Raw genomic sequence first — 5,433 nt, forward strand, 5'->3', positions numbered from 1 at the left:
AAGGGACCCTACAGTGAGACTTTGGGAGATTTTATATTTAGTTTCCCTGTTTCCCTTGCCAGGCTACTGCTGCTTCTTGCGCAGAGCGCACACGCATTTCACGCTCATTCATGTCTGTGTTTGCGCATTGACTGCTCAGTTCAGTGCTTCACAACAAATGTTTCACAACGCTGAGTGCCCACACATTTTACGCTTGTGCTGCTTGTGTATTGATGGCTTAACAACTATTCATTGCCTCACAACAGCTGTTTCCTCACACACAGTACACACACATTTTACATTTCTACTGGTACTTGCACTTTGACGACATATCATTTGTTCTGTACTGCATTTTGTCAATTCTGCAGCTTCAGCAACCACTTCATTAATATTCAACTCCGCAACTTTGACTCAACACGGTTCTTTTTCAATATTATACCATGGAAATCATTCATTTGGAGTTGTACTCATGAACAATTTTTATTGTTCATGTATGTTTGACATTTTTCAATTGTTTTTGTGGGTGTCTCCTTTCAACATTATCAACAATTCACTATTCACAATTCAACTTGTACATGAGTATTGCTAATCCTGTTGATTCGCATCACATTTTATACATATTACTGTTTTCACATTTCTTTCCCAATTTGTGGATCACAGTGATACACTTTCCACATATTTCAACTACTGGTGGATCACAGTGATTCACACACTTCCAGCTGTGTATACATTGTACTGCATTTTTTTTAAACATGGATCTCAGTTGTTCACACACTACTGCTTTTAAAAACTTTACCAAACTTTGCATATTCTGTTTTTTATAGTATTAACAAACCTATCATATTGCATTTATATATCCTAATTTTACAGCCAGGTGTACCATGCAAGCTGTTTCTCCACCTCCTTCGTTTCTAGATACTCCTGGAGAACCAACTGTTAAATGGGAGGTCTGGTTTGATGCGTTTGAAATGTACTTCGGTGCGGATGGAGCTCTAAGATTATTTATTTTTTATTTTATTGAATTTGTATTGCGCTCAGCTACCCATAAAGGGTTTCCCGGCGCCAGGGACAGCCTAAAGAAGAAAGATAGGTAGTTGCTGAAACAGGAAAAGCAGAAAACATTTGACCAACTAAAACAGAAAAGTTTTTAGCTTTTTACGAAAAGCCAGAAGATTGGTCTCCGTTTTGAGCGTCAACGGAAGAGCATTCCACATCTTCGGCCCCAAATGGGCAAAAGAGCGGCCTCCCATTTTTGTCAAGCGAATTCTAGGAATTACAAAATTGGCTTGATTTGTTGACCTAAGGAGACGATTTGGCTGGTATGGCCTGACAAGATTGTGCAAGTATGTGGGAGCGGAACCCTGACGGATTTTAAACATAAGGCACAAAGTTTTAAAAGCTACACGGTCAGCAATTTTTAACCAATGAAGGTCACATAGGGCTTGTGTTGCAGACATTCTACGTGGAACATTGCACAAAAGGCGGGCAGCTGAGTTCTGCACAACCTGGAGTATATTCATTGTGGCTCTATCAGCTCCCAGATAGAGCACATTGCCGTAGTCGATACGGGACATTACAAGAGCCTGGACAACAGTTCGACGAGTAGACTCAGGCAGCATCCAAAGGATCTTCCGCAACCAGCGTAGAGTATTAAAGCAGATTGCAGCGACCTTAGTTGCCTGTTGACGCATCGAGAGTTTCTCGTCGATTAGAAAGCCGAGGTTACGAACAACTGGCACGGGGGTAGGCAGTGGACCCATGTCACTGGGCCAGTGTCTAGAACCCCACAGATCTTTATGTTTGCCAAGTACGATAACCTCGGTCTTATCACCATTGAGTTTTAGCAAGTTGACCTGCATCCAGGCTGCCCCCCGAGAAAGGCCGATTTTAAGGGCAGAGGTGTCCTGAGACCTACTGTCAGACAGGGAGAACACGATCTGCGTATCGTCTGCATAGGAGTAAATAGACAGACCGCAGATCCTGCGACACCAAGGGAGTGAAGGGACTCTAGAAGAATGGAATGCGACACGGTATCAAAAGCCGCGCTTAAATCTAATAGTATAAGCGCAAAGGTCTCACCACTATCAATACCGTGTCGGAGTCGCTCAGTCACCCCCAGGAGTGCGGATTCGGTGGAATAATTGGCGCGAAAGCCTGATTGGGATGGATGGAGATATCCCGTATTTTCAACAAATTCGTTTAGCTGAAAGTTGACATGACGTTCTAGTATCTTAGAACAAGCTGGCAGCAGGGATATAGGCCTGAAGTTGGCCAGGTTAGTAATGTCCATACCAGATTTCTTCTGTAGGGGAACGACCATGGCGTGTTTCCATTCCTGTTCCACCCGAGATTCACTGAGAGAGATGTTAAGTAACCTCATTAGGAATCTACGTGGTTCAAGGTCAAGTTGTTTCAATATCCTCATAGGGACAGGGTCCCGAGGAGATCCTGACCTGATGCTTTTTAGGCACGACAGGAAGGAAACATCATCAAATAATTTCCAGTTGTGCAGAAACTCAGTGGGAGGGACAGAGACATTACAGCAAGAGCCAGATAGGAAGGGATCAATAGGGGGTGGAAGGGAAATTAAGGATTGGTGAATGTCTTGAACATTCGATATAAAAAAGTCCACAAAAGCATTACAATGTTTACCATCTAAAGCCGGCAGCACAGGAACAGTGTCAGCACCTGTAAGTTTATTGACAGTAGCAAAAAGAGTCCGAGGACAATTTTGCACTGCAGTGATAGTAGAGGTAATGTAAGCTGCCTTGGCCCGTTTACAGTTGGCATGATAAGTTTTTAGCTCATCCTTGTAAATCAGTTTAGAGGGAATGGAATAGAATCTTCTCCACTTCCTCTCCAAGGTTTTACATTTAGCACGTTGGATTTTTAACTCATCCGAGTACCAAGGTGCTGGGGGACGCAAAGATCGAAATTTACTGCCTGAACAAGGGGCATGCACAGATACTGCATCTGTTAGCCACCTAGTAATTGGGGCATTCAAATTCTGCTCAATATTATTGAGAGAAGGAATAGTCTTCGTCAGATGCAGATTAAAAGTGGCTATATCGATTTTGTCCCATCGATAAGAGGGTTTTGTTTCCTCTACATAAACATTGGCTGTATAAAGACCGGGCGGTAACACAAAGTGTACGGCATAATGATCGGACCACACCAGCGGGCGTGCCAGATGAGAGCACTCAAATGGAAGAGTGGAAATAACTGGGTCCAAAAGGTGACCGGCAATATGAGTAGCTCCAGTATTGCAAAGTTTGAGATTAAAAACCTCTAAATCAGAAAGAAGAGATTTTGTAAGGGAATTATTAACATCATCTAGATGAATATTTAAATCACCAAGTATGGTGAAATTATTTGATTTCAGGAGTATTGCTGATAGACAATCAACAAGTAAGGGAATCCAAGAAGCAGCATTCCCCGGGGGCCGATAGATTAGCAGACCCGATAGTGTCAAACGGGGATTAATCGTGAGTTTAAACAATGCAGCTTCACTACCTGGAAGATGTAATGCCTCCAGTTTGCATTGGTAGGTGGATTTAAAAATAATGGCAATTCCACCTCCTTTACCTGAGGGTCTATCCTGATGTAACATAACATAGTTAGATGGAATCGCAATGGCGATATCCGGACCTGAGCTGGCATGAATCCAGGTCTCGGTCAGGAATAAAACATCAGGGGATTCCTCGATTATGAAATCATGGATGTTTAGATTATTCTTAGGGAGCGATCTACAGTTTAAGCTCCAAAAATGGAGCGGGGCGGGAGGGGAAGTACCACCCTTCGTAGGCTTCCGTTTCCCCCTACAATGCTTCGTATACTGTTGGGTTTTAGAGAGCTGCATTTTGCCAGTAGTAAAACCACAGCCGGGGCATAAAAAGTAATGGCATGGCAGAGTGCAGGTAGCGCAATGAGAGGAAGCAGAAGGTCGCAATAAGTAGAGTGCCGCAAATGAATAATAAACGCGACCGCCCCGAGTTAACGTACCTGAAGTCACGTTGGCAGTAGACAGCCCGTCCTGCAGCCCGTCCTTAGCGCGGACGGGCGCAGACGGGCAGGACTCAGGCACGACTCCGGCTAAGCGAGGGCGACCCATCTGCGCGTCCCGCTGCGCGGTAGAGAAGAGCTTTAAATAGGCACTCCAGGCCCAGCTCGGTCACGAGGGCGTTCCAAAATGGCGCCCGTAGTTGTAGTGGTGATCCCAAACTAAGATGGCCCCCAAGCAGGGCAAACCCCGGGACCCGGACTCGCCAAAAACGGCGATGCGCTTTCCTTTATATGCGGTGTGAGGGAGGGAAAGATGTTGAGCCCAGCCTGACCCCGCCTAAAAACAGGGGAAAAACGAAAATTAATAACAAATCAAATATCGAGAAAGGTGAGTTTAAAAATGAAGTAGCGCTAGCAGCAGCGCGAGCGCTAAGCAGCAGTACCTATCAGGGCAGAGATGAAGGAGTAATCGCCTTAAATAGGCACTCCAGGCCCAGCTCGGTCACGAGGGCGTTCCAAAATGGCGCCCGTAGTTGTAGTGGTGATCCCAAACTAAGATGGCCCCCAAGCAGGGCAAACCCCGGGACCCGGACTCGCCAGAAACGGCGATGCGCTTTCCTTTATATGCGGTGTGAGGGAGGGAAAGATGTTGAGCCCAGCCTGACCCCGCCTAAAAACAGCGGAAAAACGAAAATTAATAACAAATCAAATATCGAGAAAGGTGAGTTTAAAAATGAAGTAGCGCTATCAGCAGCGCGAGCGCTAAGCAGCAGTACCTATCAGGGCAGAGATGAAGGAGTAATCGCCTTAAATAGGCACTCCAGGCCCAGCTCGGTCACGAGGGCGTTCCAAAATGGCGCCCGTAGTTGTAGTGGTGATCCCAAACTAAGATGGCCCCCAAGCAGGGCAAACCCCGGGACCCGGACTCGCCAAAAACGGCGATGCGCTTTCCTTTATATGCGGTGTGAGGGAGGGAAAGATGTTGAGCCCAGCCTGACCCCGCCTAAAAACAGGGGAAAACCGAAAATTAATAACAAATCAAATATCGAGAAAGGTGAGTTTAAAAATGAAGTAGCGCTAGCAGCAGCGCGAGCGCTAAGCAGCAGTACCTATCAGGGCAGAGATGAAGGAGTAATCGCCTTAAATAGGCACTCCAGGCCCAGCTCGGTCACGAGGGCGTTCCAAAATGGCGCCCGTAGTTGTAGTGGTGATCCCAAACTAGATTTGGTGCAGAAAGGAATAAGTATCTATTACTTCACACTTTAGGTCTTGAGGGCAGGTCAATTTATAAGCATTTAGAGATTTGTCTTTAGCCAATAATGAAAACATTGATGAATACCAAGAAATGGTACGCAAGCTCAAAATTCGATTTGACAAACAACCTAGTTTAGTGGTTTTGAGGCATGTTGATGCCTATGTTTCTGTTCTAATGTAAAGACGTTCCTGCAGTGG

This window comes from Lissotriton helveticus, chromosome 7, assembly GCF_964261635.1.
Source record: "Lissotriton helveticus chromosome 7, aLisHel1.1, whole genome shotgun sequence".
NCBI classification, from domain to species: Eukaryota; Metazoa; Chordata; class Amphibia; order Caudata; family Salamandridae; genus Lissotriton; species Lissotriton helveticus.